Source organism: Oryzias latipes, chromosome 8, assembly GCF_002234675.1.
Source record: "Oryzias latipes chromosome 8, ASM223467v1".
In the NCBI taxonomy this organism is placed as follows: Eukaryota; Metazoa; Chordata; class Actinopteri; order Beloniformes; family Adrianichthyidae; genus Oryzias; species Oryzias latipes.
The window spans coordinates 14,079,866-14,099,519 of record NC_019866.2 but is presented as its reverse complement, the minus strand read 5'-3'; the positions used below and the strand labels follow the sequence as shown (position 1 = coordinate 14,099,519).

The following is a 19,654-nucleotide window of genomic DNA, read 5'->3' as shown; positions in this document are numbered from 1 at the left end:
GACTGAAGACAAAATTCTGAGGTTAAAGTCAGAATTCTGTGGCTAAAGTCAGAATTCTGAGGTTAAAGTCAGAATTCTGTGGCTAAAGTCAGAATTCTGAGGTTAAAGTCAGAATTCTGAAGCTAAAGTCAGAATTCTGAGGCTAAAGTCAGAATTCTGAGGCTAAAGTCAGAATTCTGAGGTTAAAGTCAGAATTCTGAAGCTAAAGTCAGAATTCTGAGGCTAAAGTCAGAATTCTGTGGCTAAAGTCAGAATTCTGTGGCTAAAGTCAGAATTCTGAGGCTAAAGTCAGAATTCTGAGGTTACAGTCAGAATTCTGAAGTTAAAGTCAAAATTCTGAGGTTAAAATCAGAATTTTGAAATCAAAGTCAGACCTCTTAGGAAAATGACAGAATTCTGAGATTTAAATCATAATTTTCCATTGCTTTTTCTGTTTTTTCTTTTTTTCTACGTGGCCCTATCCTGTTCTGCACCTGACAGCATGACAAAATATTCCAAGATCAAGAATTTTGTAATCTGATGAAGTAAAACACAGAGTAATAAAGCAAGCCTTTGATGATTAAATGTCATATTTTTATTTGGTTTTGGTAAACCATTTACCTCCATGGAGAGATTTGCTGCAGTGAAATGCTTTTGTCAAATGTACCCAGAATGCATTGTTCTGAAGCTCTTTCAGGTACATCTGAGTTACAAAGGATATATAAATATATATATATATATATATATATATATATATATATATATATATATATATATATATATATATATATATATATATATATATATATACATGAATGCTAAGAGCAACAGCTCAATATATATATATATATATATATATATATATATATATATATATATATATATATATATATATATATATATATATATATATATATATATATATATATATATATATATTGAGCTGTTGCTCTTAGCATTCATGTCCAAATGTTAAATAATTAACTTCTGTCAGGGGCTGTTTACATTACAGAACTATTTTTCCCTGCCTGTCCATTCATCAGGATAGATCTGGACAAGGATGGTTGAAAAATGCAGTTTTCTTTTTTTCATTCTCCTGTGTTGCATGCTGGAGAGCAGCACCTCATGTTTTATTCAGTGGATCGGGGCTGTTTTCACCATCACACCTGTTAACAAAAGGCGAATGGATGGAGCGAGTCTGCAGGTTTCTCTTTGCAGAGGCGGATGCTCACTGCAGTAGTTAAACTACATTACTCTAAGCAAAGGTCCATGCATCCTCAATTCCAATCCCACCCACCCACCTCCCTCCTTCTCTCCTTTTCTCCCTCCCTCCCTCCCTCCCTCTGCCTCTCTGGTGCTTGCTCCATCTCTCTCAGTCATCCTCTCCCGCTTTGGATGCTGAGCCTGCAACGTTGGACAAGAAATAAATAATAAAAGCCTCGCTTCGCTCCAGCCGGCGGACGCGTCATTTGGAAGGGAAGCAAATAAAGGTATTATGCATTAATTTTGATAATCTTAAAATCAGATTTGTCTGTTTCTTGGATTTTGGTCCCTCTGTGATCAATCTCATGCAGTAGAGGCAAGAACGTACCTGCTTGCCCTGCGCACGCCAATGCTTGATTAGAAAAAAAAAAAAAAAACTCTCAAAATGAATTATGCAAGCGCACTGAAGCGTGTTTTTTTCCCCCTGCTGAGTGTCTTGTGGCAACAATTACTATTATTCCTGCACGCTCGGGTTTGGAGGCTCACCCCAGTGATTAAATCTGTGCTCACAGATTTGAAGTGTCACATGAAGCCAGGCTGGTGTTTACCCTGCATTCTGCACTGAGAGGATGGCCAGGCAAAGTGAACGCGCCATGGGCAGATGTGCAGAAGGGATTTAGTGTCGAGGGAGGAATCAGGCAGGGGATAATAAAAAAAAAACTGATGATGTATGAGCGCTCACATGCGTTTCCTGCTTGTGTTTTCCTTGCGCTACTCTTCACCTGACGTGAGAGCAAAGTGACTTCTCCTCCTTGCACTAGTGCACGTTTGTGATTGAGAGTGTGTCTGTGAGAGTGAGAGATCTCACGCCATAGCAGCAACAGTGTCTGACTACTGACCGGTGGACCCCACAGATTTTTTTCCGCCCACACACTATGGACCGCAGGGAGCAGCTTGTTCAAAAATCATTTTCAACACGGTTGTTGCATTGTCGGCGGAGAGTTGTGCGTGCACACGCTTGTCTGGAAATGCAGGGGGGACAGGGGAAAGAGTGCAGTGCCTCAGCTCTCCGGCATTAAGCCATGCTCATTAAAATGAGCTTTTGGTGGGTCATGAGCCCAACATGTTGCGCAGATCAAGCGATGCCGACTTTGGGTTTGAGCTTAATGCAGCAAATTCTGAACTGTGTGTGTACATCTTCATTTTATTTGAAAAAAAAAACCATTTAATTTGGCATTTGAGTGGATCCCTCTCTTATACCCAGTAAATTAGCTTTTACTATACAGTCAATAAGGAAATCCTCTGGCGTTCTCCCTCTTGGCCTGATCGATCACCACCCATACTCTCTTCAGTTACACAGAAGTGTGCATGGGTTGACATCCACAGCTGTATTTCCCACATTACACATCATTTCGCTCTCTGTCCACGCATTTTCCTTTGCACCAAGATTCCTGATGTTGCTCCTGTAGGAATGGTGAGCCAATCAATTGCAATCGCACATAAGCGATAAAGGGGGATAGGGAATTGGCATGAAGTGCAAGCCAAACAGACCGAGGTAACAACCACCTACTGGGCTAAACCACTGCCCTGCTGTTGCTGCGAAATTTTCATCAGAATAACATAAAGCCACATTTCAGGGACGCTGTATTGTTAAAGCTCTAAAGTGTGTTTAGCTTTTATTTGTTGGCATACATTAGCAAACAGCTGTGGCTAGGTTTGGTTGCCATAAAAGAAATAAACGAGAACAGGACCACCTTTGGAGTCTTGGAAAGGACACGCCATTGGAAGCTTCTGCAGCTCCTGAAAAGTTAATGACAAGAGCAAGCGGTGCGATTATACAGGCTCGACCTCTGTCCTCTGAGGCCAAGACATGTCAAGCTCCAACGACCTAATTAAATCACGTCACACTTGGGTCCTGAGATGGTTCCATGTTATGAAATAGGATGCAAAAAAGGCCAGACTGACAAAGGGGATTTTTTAAAGCAAAAAACATACAAACACAATTGCTTACTGCATTAAATTTTGAGTGATTTTTTATTTAATAACAATATTTTTTATGCCAGATGCTGTTGCTAAAACTCTTGGCTCAAATGAGTTGCTATCAGTGGTAAAAACCTTGAACTTCAATTCAATTCACATCTTATTTCACGGAAGTACCAACCATTTGAAAACTGATCGTGGAGTAGAAAGTAATAATTACAGTTTGTGCCATGATGAAATTATTAGATATCAAGTCTTTCATAAAATCTGTATAGAGCTGTGAAAGAAAAAAAACCGTAGCAGGGTTTGCACCACTTTGAAATTTTGCACCAACCCTCTTACCCCTGCAGGTGGAGGACTGGCACTAGTAAAAAGTAGCAAAAGAAGTAGAAGAAGCCCCTCCCTGCTTGTCCAGTGTGAACACCATGGGTGTTGTTGAACTAGTGTTTAGACTTTAGACTTAAGCTCGACTATCCATAAGGTCATTTTTGAGAATGTTGTTGCAACAAAATTTGTGCTACAAAATTCCTCTTCTTACCATTTTATTTTCCATTAAAGCAGTAAAGGTGTTTCTCATGACGATTTTGCATTTTGTCAAACTTAGTTTTGCTAAATATCTGAAAAGAATGAGTCATGTTCTTTGTTTTAAGACTTTTTAAGGACAAATAGGAACAATCTCACTGGATGCTAATCTTTGGTCTAAAATTGTCACCCTAAATTCATGTACATTTCAGCATCAAATCCCTCAGTTTGATCCCCTGACAATAAAATAATTCTGATGAAAACTCTGGTTCAGAACATTTATTTGTAATATTCAAGACTGTCAGCATAAGTCAAGCAGAGTTGATAATCTCAGATCAGTAATTCCTACCCGACACCCGCTCGTGGCCTCGTTTTCCCAGCCACACCCTCCAAATCGATTTCTGCATCCATCAGGGGGGATTATGCAAAGATCCTGAGAGGGATAACTCTTGGGGGTCATTCACACTCGTTCACTCCCCTACATCCCATTCTTGGCCAAGGCTCACCGTGCTCTCTTTCAGCCTACCAGCTGTTGGAGAGCTCTGTGCAATCAATACAGCAGTCATGTTTCACAACAACTGTCATTCCTTCACTGCCAGGAACTTGTGGGAGGCCCCCTTGGGCAAGAAAATGAGGTTGAAACTTATTTGCTGACAAGACTTTAAAAGAATCATGAGCATTGAGAGATTTAAAGGATTTCATTGCAGTACATAATGCGGCTCTGCAGGTATGAATGTGTGAACTGGTGAAGGCCTTTTTTCTGTCAGAATGTAAAAGGAGAGCAGACCTTTTGCAGACCGAGGCTGTAAAGAGAAAACAGAAAAGGAGCAACAGGACAGGAATAAAACAAAAATGGCAAAAATGGAAGAGAGTGGGGATCAAGGGGGCTTTCAATCTGACTTTGATCAGTTGGTTGGAGAGCTTGGAATAAGTTTTGGATTTCATACAATTGTTTGGTTTGGCAAATCAAAGTGCAAGACAAAGGGTGGGGTGCCTAGTATGAGCATGATGCAACCAAAGGGAGCCACAGTCCAGGGTTCTCTGATCATCTTTTGATCTATTTTAAAAGCATTCCCAGTGGTCTTTTAATTATTGTTATGCCGTTTCCAAGCACAGTTTCTGCAGAGCAGCAGCAGTCCATTAGAAATTTGCCTCTGAGTTGTGGGCAGGGTCGTTTTTCCCATCATCCCTTTGCTTACTCTCTCCCACTAACTTACAGCGCCTCACAACCCCAACCTAACATCACTGGTCCAACAAAAATGGCGAGCAATATTGGAGTTATCCAGTAGTTCAGTTTTGAGCCAGATGCCAAACAAAGACATACGTTCTACATCTCTTTTCTACAAGTGGATGCATCGGAATGAAGTGGAGCAGGGAGCTTGTGGTCCACCCATCATATTTTCTGCATCACAAATACGTTCTTTTTCAAACGTCATTATTTCGTCTGCTCCTGATTCACAGCGACTCTAATAAAGAAATACGGAGAAGTGTGATTTTTTTAAGGCTTAATTTTCTTCATATATGTCCTCCTCCATTAGAAAAATGCTACAAGAACATGTTAAAAACACCAAAAACAGGATTTTCATCTGCATGGGTCTTTTAGTCAGGATAAAAGAAGAGGGTTGTTTCAAAAAGGGCGTTTGAACGTGAAGCTGAATTTATAATGCGAGAGTGCTGTTGGCCTAAAAAATTCCTGTGGAAATTGGACTAATAATGGTGAAAGAGGGAGAAGAGGAAGGTGTGTTTGTAGGCAGAGAGAGGAGGTTATCCAGTGTGTTCTAGACACCAGATGGAAAAGAGATGATGGCTTTTCGATTGGGAGCAGGTCCAATGCTGTTTTATCATGGAGTGCATTGAAAGTCAAACAGAGTGTGAGACCGAAGGAGGAATTTGCTACAAATGTTCTGGAGGTAAATAGAGTAGTCAAATTGGGAAATGAATCTAAAAGTTGTGACGTTGAATCTGTTGTCAGTGGTTTGTGCCCCTCAGGTAGAATGTGAGCTAAAGGAGGAAGATGGATAAAGTGATCCAGAGTATTTCTCAAGGGAAGAGAGTAGGGATTGGGCCAGACTCAAACAGACATGTAGTTGAGGGAAACAGATGTGACAAAGAAGTGAGTTTGGTTTTCAGGACAAGAATGTAGGACAGATGCTAAAATGAAATGATAGTGTTGAAGACATTTTTTCCAGAAAAAGGAGGAAGGCATGGCATGAGTAGAAAGAGGTGAAACACAAAAAATGTTGAGGATTTCTTTTTAAAAATGTAACTATATTTATAGTTTATTCCCTTTTGACTTCACATTGGTGTTCACATTGTTGCCAAACATCAGACTTCTCGCGCAAGCAAAAGGGAGCAAGCGGAGCAGAGTTTGCTTCTTTTAGTCTTTACCATAGTAAAAACAACAAATCAAATCTGCAAAACTAAAGCAGAAAATCTGAGAAATTAAAATCCGAATTGATGGAAAGCACCCCTAACAAATAATTTCAAAATCACATTCTCTTCTAGAGACACTCAATCTCTGTTATAAATGGAGAAATTATTGTTGCAACATCTGCAGACACTTCAGCAGCTGTGCATACATTATCTTTTTGGTCATTTTCTAACACAGACCTATAAAAAAAAGCCTATAAGAATCACACAATCTGTGTATCACAAAAACATGTGGAGGCTAAAAGCAAAATATGCAACTCAATGAGCCTGCAGCATTGTCAAGTGCAGTCATCCCATGATGTTATCGAAATCAAAACTTCGCATTTTGACAAGCAGAGTGACAAAGTGGTACCATGTGGCCTGACACTGACAAAATGTTTTTGACAGAGAGTAGCTGTTCAGAGGGGAGATGCTGCACGTCTGTCAAAGAGAAAGAGGTTGGATTTTATCCACCAATGGACCCGTGAGTTATCGGACATGTCAAAAAAATGAAATTTCAATGAGACGTTTACGCAATTACAATGTTTATCTGTTAGTCACCTGGGGCCACCCTGAAGGAAAAGCTAACGACAGGTCGTCACCTCTGCCCCACTTCCTGTCTGAAGATGCAAAACCTCTCTGTTTTATCTGGCTCTGTCTGCTGCTTTGCACTGCGGCATTCTTGCCAGCTAAGCCCCAGTGTCTTGTCATCCACCCTCTGACTGAGGTTCTGATTTAATCACTCCCCCAAGTCTTTGTACAAACAATTTCTGCCAAGTGGGATGAAATAAAAGCCTTAAATGCCACAGTCAGCTTTTGGTACCTTGACATCACAGACTAAATCAACTTTTTGGGGAAAAAGAGGGAAAAAAAGAAGATCTTGACTTAAAACATTTGCTTCATTTGATAATAAAACATTATTTTTGACATTTCTGACCATGAATTGTTTAGGCAAAAAGATGACCCAAATGACTATGATAACTGAGTAAATGTTACCTTTGGCAGCAATAACTTGAAGTCTTTATTTTGCTTTTCTAGTGAAAAGCTTTAAGTGAATTCTATTCCACATATTTGCATCAGCTGACTTAAGCTTTAGAGGATTTGATTTTGCATTGCTCTCTTTTAAAGTCCCACACTGAATTCAATTAATTTGGTTTAAAATTTTGATTGTTTGGATGCCAAAATGTGACCATCATTGTTTGCAGCCACAATGACTAACACTATGTAGCTTTGCTGGGGCTTTTTCACACTATTGTTGTCCTGCATGACCTAGTTCTAGGTAAGCTTTCGCTGTTAGACAGATGGCCTGACTGAGGTATGATATAATCACTCTCTGTACAAATGTTTTTCTTAATTTTTAATTTTACTTTTTTGTTGTCGGGAAGGATGACAAAAGCCATTGCTGTAGTTAGACTCTGGAGTATGCAGATGTCGTTTAAAAAAGTGACGGAAACATTGACTGAAAGCATTTAAAATCCCCTTTTGGGAGGTTTGGTCGATTTATCAAGTTCCATTCATCCATAAACACACACACATAATCACACACTAATGCTACGCTACCTAACACTGGCGCCGACCTAGAACGCCCAGGAGCAACCTGGGGCTTAGTGTCTTGCACAAGGACACTTTGGCACGTTGGCGGGGGGTCAGGCCGGGAACCGGAACTGCAATATTCCGACCACAGATTGACCGCTTGCCTCTGCGCCACAGCTGCCCTGTTATATCAGCGATCAGCTGCCTTTTTAGAGCAGGAAAGCAAAAAAAGGCCCAGCAGATTTCTTCTCCTTCAACAATGCCCTTAGTCCAGGTCAACATGTCACCACCAGCCCTGTAGTCCAGTGTTTTTCAACCAGTGTGCCGCGGGAGATGGTCAAGTGTGCCGTGGGAAATTGCCCTCATTAACTGATCTAAAAACATTTCCCATCTCCAGGATTTCAGCTCTCTGTTCATCCAAACAGGCCCTGATAAAACACTGAGTAGTTAAGAATATAAAAGATCGTAAAATACTTTTTCTTTGCGTTTATTTTATTTTATTAAAGACATTTTGATAAGAATGACGGTACCAGGAAATCTGTTGTTAAACGTCTTGAAACCAACGAACACACATCAAACTTTTTTTAAATCTTCTAACTTAACTTTTATTGCATCTTTTAGAAAAAAACAGCTGCAGTTTCCAGCTTTTTCTGACACAATTATCTCAAAAATGCATGTGAGATTGTGGAGGGGCTGTAGATCAATACAGACTATGAGTTTCTCCTTTTATTTATTTATTTTTTTGGATGCTGGTGTGCCGCGGGATTTTTTTTAAGGTTAAAGTGTGCCGTGGCTCAGAAAAGGTTGAAAAACACTGCTCTGGTCAGGGTCAGAGAACTGTTTTGGGGGCCAATGGTTTCCAGGAATTTCACTGATGTCGACCAATAATTCATCTCCATGGCGCACCAAATTCCTTCCAGACCAAAGTTTTTTCCCTTTCCACCTTCATGCTGCTTGGACTGTGAGTCTGCTGCTTTGAGAGACTCCTTGAGAGTCCCACATGCCAACAGGTCCCATACTTGCAGCTCCCACTATACCACGTTGATGGATTGGTGCTCCCACAGGTGCCAAAGCCTCAAAAACGTGGAAATTATGGTCATTGTCCATTCGGCCCCCCATTGGTACCTGTTTAATGCTCTCTTGGATGTGGAGGTTGAAAACCCTTTGGTAACCCTCTGCTGCGTCTGAACAGTCTCTTTCTTCACTCCAACTCATTAGGGCTTCAGATCCCAATTTTCTTTTTTTTTTGGGAGAGATCCTATCTCTAGCTGTTAGCTCTCTACCGTATGAGGAAGTTCCAAAAGTATTGAGTCTTTTACAAAATGCACCTAAACGTTTTCTTGATCTTCATTTGATTTACTATATTTTTCAGAGTCTCAGTTCCTTTTTTTGTAGCCAGGGGTGCGACTTATATTCAGATGCGACTTATATGTGATTAAAAGAACATTAATAGGAACTACAGCCGCTAGAGGGCGCTGTAAGTGTGCATATTAGTATTTTCTACTGACAGCAACCGAGAAGAAGAAAAAAAAAGTTGCTGAGTCTTATGCTGGGTTTGGCGGAATTGATCCATTCTATTTGATTCGCCTTTCAATATGGAATATCCATTTTTGTTTCAGCATTTTGTTAAGTTATTTTCTCCCAAAATGTGTGATTATGTTTTCTTTATTACACATTTTTTTTCTGCTGCAACGTATACCTGAGCTACTTAAAGTCAGAAAAATTCAGTGGATCTTTTTATTTCTTCTTACATGCATGTTTCAGATTTTAGGTGTCTGTAGTAAAACAATTACTGATCAAGCAAAGGAGGACATCTACACATTCTAAACAAAACTGATCTGAAAACAGTGTCAGTCAGCTGCTCATCATAAAAAGGAGATTTCAAGCAATAATTGGATGTTGAGCAAACTTATTTTTCTTTTAATTTTAGCCTTTCAAATCCAGCTCAATAATAAGTTGACCTCCTAATATGTAATTAATAACTAGCTTTTAGAATTTATTAATAATACCCTCAGAGGAAAATCTTTGACTTTTTATTTGTTGCATGGAAACTCTTCATCTAAATAGCAGAAATTAAGGGCAAAAAATGATTTGATGGTGTCTGTATGGAGGTTTTAGCTTAAGCCCCGCCAGAGGCCTCTGCATTCTGCTTGTTGTTGTTTTTTTTCTTTTTTCCTTTGGAGGCAAAGGCTGCTTTAGCTTCTTTCATACGTTAAGAACATGCATGTTCAGTTGAATGATTATTTTAAATCCCACTTTAGAGTGAGGGAGAGTTTTTCATGGTTGTTTGTGTGAGTCAAACCTTGAGTGGGTCAAACTGTCCAGGCATAGGACGCACTTTGTTTTTTGTTTTTTGCTTGATGATTGTAAAAACCGACACGAAATTAGGTAAACTTAAAAATGCTTTTATTTATGTATGTTTTGAAGTTCATTTTTTTTAAATATATTTTCATGCCAATCTGAATGATCAATGGCTAATTCAGGCAGAAATGCAGTTGTGCATGCATGCATGTGTACTGCAGCACATGTGCATGCTATCCATTTCCTTCTGCTTGAGGGGGTGTTTCTTTTTAATAATTGTGCGTACGCGTGTTAAGACAGGACACCATCTGCCGTGATCTTTGGTTTGTGCCAACCCCCCACCTTCTTAACCCACGCCCTTGCTCTATTGTACAAAATCCCTCAGTGTTGGAGTTTGATGCAGAAATGAAGAAAAAAGACGGATGCATGTATGCAGGAGCGAAGCAGAGGATGCCAAGAGAACGAGTGGGAGTGATGCGGCGAGTACGTAATCGTTAAATCCCAATGAAGATAAACAAATAGGCTTCTATGTGCGTTTTAACCTTTGGCATGTCACTTTAATAGTAGGTAGAGGCTCGAGCGTCAAATAACATTTAAGGATTGTAATTACACAAACACAGATTTACACATGCGTAGAGTGGGTTTTGTAATAAAGTTTTTTTTCTCCCCTTTTTTTTTTTTTTTAACCCGAATTGCCCTAGATTAATTTGGCAGCTGTGTTGCACACTCTCCTTCTCCCTCTTTCTTTTTCTCTTTGTCTGTTTTTCTGCTTCTCCTCTTCCACACTGTTTTCTTTCCCCCAGCCGTTTTTTTCTTCTCCCTCGAATATCTTCCCTTCTAGCCTTTGCTCATCTTTCCAGTTCTCTTTCCCCCTCTTAGAACTGACTGCTAAGATCTGGGTATAAATATTTTAGCTCTGTCACCCGCTCTGCAACTGCAGTTTCACAGTAGAGACAGTAGACCTACTGTAAATCCAGCTGGGTGTGTGTTTGTGTGTGTGCGTCCCTGTATGTGCCTGTGTGTGTTTTTTAGGCCGTGTTTGGTTAGATGATGGCTTCCTGCCCTGTTCTGCTAAAGCATCTGTTTGTACTGTAGTTTTGTCCCACAGCGACAAAAAAAAAAAAAAAAAAAAAGATTTGTTAAGAAACATTGGCAACTCTATTGAGAATCTGCCGTTATGAAAATGTTGAGGCTGCTTCTGGCTGTTAATGCATTTTTCTTTCCTATAGAGCCAAAATCTTTAGACTAATTGCTTCTGTTATAAACAAAAGTTACACTTAGATAAATGCATTTCTGAAAATATATATGTAAGCTACACCTGAGAGTCACTTCAGTTTGTTTTTACCTGTAGAGGAACCCAAATTCTTGCTTGCTGAGCAACAGAAAGTCAATTTTTATAGCAACTTATGTTTGCATTTAGAAGCAGCAAAAATGTCAAAAACACCACATAAAACTCCCAAAAAGAAAGATAGCACTTCGTAGGTACATTTTTATTGATGTCTTCACAGAATGATGGCTAAGAAATAGCAAGAAATTTAGTGGGAATTTGTCAATTTGATCGATTGATCTAACTGACAAATTCTGGCTAAAAATAAAAATAAGTTATTTTCATTAGCATAGTAATAAAAATAAATAATTGCAATTACTTTGTTGTCAGGTCAGTAACAAAACATTACATGCTTCTTTCTTATGAGGTTTTATTAATTTTTTTATACAGTTGTGTTGATACTTTAGACCTCAGAATGCTGTCAATCCAACATGACAAAAATACCAGCAGTCAACAAGAACTATGGTTGAGTCTAAATTCCCTCACTACCCACTATTCAGTGCGTCATTGTTTACCAATTTTCAGTGCTGTCCAAGTCTAATACTCCAAATTCCAGTGTGCTAGAAATTTCCCAGAAGTCTGGGAAAAACCAGTGTGCATCAATGCTCACTAAATTGATGAATAGACCCCAATGCATTGCTTTTGAACAATTTTCATGTAAAAAAAAGTGTTTTAACTTTTTTGTAATAACTTATTCACATTTCCTTCATCAGTACTTACTTATAGTACTTAATTTTGTACTTATAATAACTTAGGTAGTAGGAAGGAAATTCGGACATGGCCAATATTTTTTGTTTTCCATCTGATATTCCAAGCTGAACGCAAACATTCTGAAGGGCAGGCAGGCAGAGAAACACCATACAGTCGAGCTCTTAGGAAGCAGCGTTTAGATAGCAAGGTGGCCAAAACTGTTGATGGCAGTTAGATTCTTTTTAAAGCAAACATGTAAACTAACCAATTTATTGGTTAATTCAAATTTATTTTGCCCAGAACTCTAAAAGTGGAAGAATAAAAAATGTAGATTTTTCCTAAAGTATTATGATAAGGAGAAAAGAAAAGCTGTCTAAAACTGAATAAGAGCATCACGAGTACAAACAAAGATAAGAAAAACAACAAATGAAGGAAAAATTTTTTTAAAGACGATAATGCTTTGCTATAAAAGGAGTCAAGATAAACTCGCAACCAGGAGGTGCAGAGAAAGAAACAGAAAGAGTATAAACAGAGTCAAAAATGGAAGTAAAACCAAAAACCATAATACACGGTTTAGTAGAAATGTGGGATTTCTGGGTGAAAGACTGAGACCGTGCACATATTTTCCTTGGTAGATGGATGGATAGAACTCTGTTGTCAGAGTCTGTTTGGATAAATCAACTGTGTGAGAGTTGGAGCAGAATAATTATAGTTTATGGCAGGGGATTAAAGATTAGATCTCTAAACATAACCTGCTGCCAGAATGCACTGCTTTTTGGAAACATTGGCACAGATTTTCCCCACAAAAAAAAAAAAAAAACACACCTTGATGGTGTGCATAGGTGGATGCATTGCAGCTTTACGCAAATTTAAAAAGGAAATCATATATTTGAGATTCCTTGAACTGCTGAGTCAGGGCTTGAGTTTGGAGCTGTGAAAATGTAAAAAAAAAACAAAAACCCATAAAAAGGATGTTGGCTTCAATTACATAATCGATAGTCAAACAAATACTAGCTCTTCCTTCAGTCAGTGATGATATTGATTATACTGCATCCTCAGTTTAAAGAAGTCTTCCTTCATTTTCAGCTTCTTTGCCCGTCTCACAGGTGTGTATTGGTAGCAGAGCTGAATCACACAGACATGACCGCGTGCCCTGGAACACATGCAGACTTTGCACAAATCCAGGCAGAGCTCACACTGTGCTGCTCACCAACATGCAGCTTCAAATGATTTGAGATCATCAAACAACCTAAAGCACGGAAATTTGGGGAAGCCATTGTGGAATTTGTTCTAGGGGATTAGAGGGATTAGGGATTGTTTGCTTCAATAAGTAAAAAGGTGTCATTATTTACTCATTTTACAATTCACTCCGATGCAAAAGACAAATGATTTAAGGAGGTTGGGCTGAGTTTTAAGCCACATTCACACGCACAGGACTACTCTATCGCTGGGTTCACACTGGCTGCATGGACTCGGGTTGAATCAGCCTCTTTAAATGAAAAGAATTTTGCGCTTCTGCGTCCAGAACGCTCACGTTCATACGTTGCTACGCAACTTTTTAAGTCCAGGCTGGCGGGCGGGCATTAATTTAGCATCGAAAAGTTCAACCGGTTGCTAGGTAAACTATCTCCACTGAGTTTTTGTTTTCGTAAAACAACCGTGAACTGTGACCAATCAGGGATTCCGATTTGTCGGTTATGTGTTGGTAGTCTCCTTTTCATAGTACAGAAGTACCAACTGTTTCAAAATTATTGCGGCTAGTGCACAGCTGGAATTATAAAACACCAAGGCTTACATTTACAGGAACAGAGCTGTGACAGAAAAATCCTGGAGAAAAAATTGAAGGACTTGCACCGCTTCCATATTTCACATCAAGCCTCTTCCAACTGTAGGTTGCGAACAAGCGATTGTAAACAGTAGAAAACCGAAAGGAGAAAGCCCCTCCCTGCTTGTCCGGCTGAATGTGGTTTATAAGAGCCAACCGTTCAAAAATTGATCATGGTGGACAAATTAATAATTGCGGTTTGTGTCCGACTGGAATTACATGACACTAAGTCTTTCATACATCAAATTCTGCACCATGCCTCTTCCAAGTGTAGGTACGTGCGCTAGTATCGGATAACGACAATCCAGTGTGAATGCGCCTTTCTGCATGCACATCAGATCCCTGGAGTTAACATAACATCAGGATCGTCTGTTTGCCTATTTCAGCCCTTTAAGCAATTAGAATGCAAGTACTGGTGAAGATATAACATTCTGACATAGTTTAGACGACTCAAAAAGGAGGTGGAGGTGGTAGTGGGTCTGTGTGATGACACAAGAAATCCACTCCGCTGGTGGCGATGTCACACTCCGATGCAGACGGTCCACACTGCCAACACCCACATGCTGTACATTGAAGTTAGACTGCTGGAGGGGGAAAAAAAAAGAACAAAAAAAAACGTTTCACGATGCAAAAATAGAACAGACATAAAGTCAGTCAGAAGGAAAGTCGATTTCTCACCAAATCAGAGGAAAACTTTTCTGATTTATTGTCCAAGAGCTGTTTCCATTAATCTTTAAGTGGATGACACATTTTGGCTCTCGCATGTGCTTTTCTTTTGGCACACAAGCCTTTTTCCATGCATAGATATTTAGACTCATATTTTAGGATAGTCACATTACAGTTCCAATTCTAGTTCTATTTTCTCAGTTGTTTTCACCATGCAGCTGAGAGTTTACTCCAATTCTCTATCCTGACAGACAGCAAGAAAAAACAGTCTTATTAAATATTTATGGCTGTTGTAAATCTGGCATTGAAGAAGGGGGTGGTTGCCTTGAATTTGTGAGCTTGTGAAGCAGTGGGGTTACTAAATGACTCTCTTTTCTTCCTCTAGATCCCTTTTATCGAGAATAACTGCTCTGATTGGACTGCAATGCTGCGGCCATTGAGTTACTGCAAAGCCCTGAGTATCTCATCAGGGTTAAATCACAGAAGGGCCTGTCATGTTACAGTAAAAATCCCAGGTTGACAGTCACGCAGCTGAATTTATTTAGTCCTGCTGTTGCTGCTGCAGAATGCAGTCGCTACAGTAACAGCTCCACTTCTGTGCTTGACCTTACTCTTTGTGCCGAGAAGCACTCGAGGATTAATCTGGGATTTGTTGTGTGCAGGCTCTATAGTTTCAGGGTTTCAGCGTGTGTCTGTCTGCACAGACTGCCAGATCTGACTGACATCCTTTGACGAACTGTAAACAACTCCAAGTCATTCTGAGAACAGTTGGCCGTGTGCAAAACTGATGGCTATTAAATTATTCTGGAAGGGTGCTCTCTTGCGTATTAGTAGAAACTGACAGAAACGTAAAGAAAAAAAGGCTGGAAATAAAAAGCTTTTTTTCCCCTCCACATTATTTTTCCATAAGAAATAACAATTTTAACTGTTAAAAAATATTTATTTAGGAAAAAATATTAAAGAAAAGTGCCATTATAATTGAAAACTTATATTTGTCAACATGACTGACCATAAAAAATGAACAAAAACAATCTGCCAATACCAGCAAAGTAAATAATCCAGAACTCAGTGTTTTCATAATCCCAACTTTAATCCTTCAGACAAAAGATGGCAAAGCATTTGTCTTTATCAAAATCAAAACCAGCTTTGTGCAAATATTTAGAATTATACCACAGTAGAGATAAAACACGCAAATAAATAAAATAAAAAGATTTATTTTAAGTGTGCAAAATCTACATTTCTTTAGAAAAAGGAGAGCCAAACACTGCAAAGATTTCAACAGTTTAATATTTCTGATTTGCCTGAACAATCAGGTTATCAATATAAAAGCATTTATGTTTCCAGAATATAAGAAAGGAAAAATCAAAATAACACATATTTCAGTCTTTTTTGGCCTTGGCACTGCATTCCAATCGTTGCTTGTTCTGTGCTATTTAAATACGCATTTAATTAACACTAATAATCTAATAAATGTTGGATAATTATACTAGTTATTTAACACTGACAATGCATAATAATAATTCCACATTCCCTCAGATTCTTGAAGCATCTAAAAACTGTCCCCCATCTGCTTGCAGGAGCCTGTTGGGCAGAGCTAAAATGAATATTGAGTGCGACCAAATAAATTTTGATGCTCGCTTAAGCAGAACCGAATTAAATAGGAGTGGTGGGGAGGAAATGTGAGCACGAAAGCAAGACATTTTTGTCTTTTTCTGTGGAATACAAAATGCTGAAAAAAACCCGTTCATTTTAGCAGAGAAATAAGATGTGTTTTGGTTCCTCGTATTGTCACTTTACAGTTCCAAAAGGATGACCCACAAATAAAACAACGAACTTTGCCAAAACAAAAAAAAAATCACAAGAGGCTTTGGTAAAGTTAAAGTCCGCCCCCACATTGGCTTCTATACAGTTTGTGTCTTGTATTGCTCCCTAAACAATGCAAACATTTTTGACCAAATTTCCAAGAATCTTATAAGCAATTTAAAGCTACTTATGTATTTCTGGCCTCTGACCTTGCCATGAGCATCAAAAGAAGTTTTTATGTTGGTTGTGTCTAATAGAGCCGCTGACGTTTAAAGCTTTTTAATAAGTCAGAAGATTGTGTCAGGTGACACAATCTTCTGACTTATTAAAGGTAGATTGTGTCACCTTGTTGGCTTGAGTGTTAGAGTTTTATTCTTTGGTGAAGAATTTGTGTCATGTCAATTTTTTCTGGTTTGCGCAGCAGAAAGCTTTGAATAAATAAAAGAATAAAAGCTCACACGGAGCTTGTGTAGGCTAAAGTCTGCAAGCACAGGGGTCAAGTTGATGGAAGTGTCTTAAGTGCAAGTAATGGTGAGAAATTGCAACTTCTGCATTCCATTAATTTTTAAGAAAGTGTAAAGGAAAAGGTTTAATCCACAACCAAGAAGGTTTGTTATTTTATTTTGAAAATCCTTTTTTTTTAATAAAAAAAGTTTTTGTTAGTGTTTATTTAAAAGTCCATAACAGATGTTCATTATCATTTTTTACTATTAATAATGATATAATTTCCAAATGTTTAGTTATAAAAAATAATTTGATATTATGAACATTAAACAAATAGGAGGAGTTTGATTATTTCTTTGAGCAAACACAGAGATCATCCCATTTCATATAAATACTAAAGATAAAATGTTTTAAATTTGTCCATCACTGTGCAAAAAATAAATAAAATTAAGCTTAAAGGATGTGGTGGACTTCCTCATTAGTGAGTCACATGGTCAGTCACCTTAAGTCTCTTATACACAAACACTAACCTTTAATATCAGAAGTTTTCTTCTTGTATTTCCTATCATATCATTAATTCCTTTCCTGTCTTTTCCTTCCTTCCTTTTTCACCATTTCTCTTCTCTTAAGCTTCGTTCAGACTGAAAGCAATTCGCATGGCGTCGACTTTTAATGTTCAGTTAATGTCAGAGGTCCTGCGGTAAGATTTTAGCGTCAGGTGTGGCGGTTTGGCGACATGGCGTTTTAGGCGACATAGCAAATAATCAGAGCTCAAATATCTGAACTTTGGTGAAAATTTTGTGTTGTTTCAACCAATCAGGAACTACTGTAGCTTTGTGTTGAGGCGTGGATCAACGGGTGGAGTCCAAAAATAACATTGAAGAGAATCTGATTGTTCTCCACCAGAACTTTATAATATTTTTCTTTTTTGTATTGAGGCATTTGAAAAAAAGACCTCAGAGCTTAGACTAATGCAGGACAGCAAGTCGTCACACGAAGTCGCGGAGAGAGTACAGCTGAAAGCGGCCGTCATTTAGCTGCCGCTCCTGCAGCAGATGGTGAACCTCACCGTACTGGGAGAGTCTCTGAATGATCTCATGAACCCAGACATGGAGACATGGTTACTTTTGTTGAGCTTTTCCAAATATCTCAGCATCATCAGTGTCTTCCATGAATTGTAAATAGGAGATGCAGTCAATGCTTCCATGTAGCGATGAGGCTAAACACTTTGGACAGTAGCTTCTCTCCCACTTATGTCAGGTTTATGAACACGTTTTCGGACAAGCGTCCAGCAACAAATTCTCCTTGCATCTAAACACAGGTGGAAGATGCTAATACGTATCACAAATTGCGTTTAGTTGCCGTCAAGTCTGTCACACTTTATCACTTTTAATCTTTACGTAAAAAAAAAAAAAAAAGAGTGTGAAACCATTTGTACCTTCAAAAAAGGCTTTTACAACAATATAGACATTTTTTTATGTTAGACATGATGGCTTCTGTCCAACCGCCTGATCTGGAGCCAGACACTGTGGTCTTTAATGTAGGCTTAAAAAGCATCAACAAAACACAAACAAATACATAACATGACCATATATGGCAAAATTCTGGTAAATTTCACTAAATGTATTATTTCGTGAATATACAAGATTTCACATGACGCTGATGTACTGAGTTGAGCAAAAGTGTCTTGATTGCTCTAAAACTTCTGCTTGTTGATGACTCCATGTCTTTTAGGGATTTTGCCTTTGTCTATTAACTTTAGAATGATTAAATGTATGCTGTGCGATACAGCTATTTTCGTTTTTTTCAGTCTGACATTGTGAAATCTGGAGGGAAAAGACGAGAGGTCTCCCTTGTTTCAACCTTTGGCATCATTACCTTACCATTAGTGACACACACGCTAGTTTATTCTCACCCTTTAGAGTAGTTAGCCCACCTGCCTCCTCCAGCTGCGTGACATCATCTCGGGCCCTGACCCTTACACCTTTTCTACTCAGCCTGGAGAAAAAAAAAATCGCTAATGGCATTTTTCTTACCTAGCATTATTTTGACATTCTGTTTTATTATCTGCTTTAAAGCCTTGAGCGGTGAAATAACAATACTTTTACAAGGAACGTACCACTTTTGAAAATTGACCAAAACAATACTTAAAATTATATAATAGTGTAAGCCGGTTATTTATTTCTATTCATCTGCGTACGACTAGAATTCCTACAGTATATTCTTTAAATAAGTTTAGACCATAAAAGTTTTGTAAAAATGTGTCCTTGTATTTTCACAGTAAAATGGGAGTGAATGGGGGACTGGGTTGTTGTGTTGATATGATTGACCAAATGAATTCCCAGTTGACTGACTTTACTACACAATTTGGTTTTGACAGTGATGCTGATTCTGCGTCATTGTCTTGTAGATTTTGTCATGGCCAGATATGTGGAGACATTAAAGTATTTCAAGCATAATTATAGCATCGTTTATGACTTTCTAAACCAAGATAAAAATGGTTAAAAGCCCACTCTAATGAAAATTATATTTTTGGGGTTTTAAACATGTTTTTGTGCCATTTTTCTCATTATGGGGGACATATATGAAGAAAATTAAGCATAAAATTGCATTTCTGAGTATTTCTTTATTGACATCACTTTGAATCAGGAGCAGATAAAAATGCAGCTTGAAAAAGATCGTATTTATGACATAGACAAGTCCTTACTCCTTTTTTATTTTGGTTTCTGTCTTTAAATCATGAATTTTTTGTAATGAGGTCATCCAAACAGTGCAGCGAAGAACAGCTATGATATCAGCATCAGTACAGCATCCACCTCTGAAGAAGAGACTCATGTCCAGGTGCTTTTTTGTCTACTGGATGCACGCCATTGAAGCTTGAACATGGTGAGCATACCTGTCTGACTATGTTGTGAGGCACATTACGGTCATGATGGAGGTAGAGAACTTCTTACAGCTCGACCAGAACAGAC

At 38.6% G+C, this 19,654-nt stretch overlaps 1 protein-coding gene across 1 annotated transcript in view; it reads left to right on the top strand.

The window, feature by feature from the left end:
- Positions 1 to 1,321: 1,321 nt before the first annotated feature.
- The window catches only part of elfn2 (extracellular leucine rich repeat and fibronectin type III domain containing 2), a 74,139-nt gene continuing 55,806 nt past the window's right edge, over positions 1,322 to 19,654 (top strand). The window contains exon 1 of the mRNA XM_023957625.1: positions 1,322 to 1,469. The gene's annotated coding sequence lies outside the window, so the exon portion shown is untranslated. The remainder of the gene's footprint in view (positions 1,470 to 19,654) is intronic.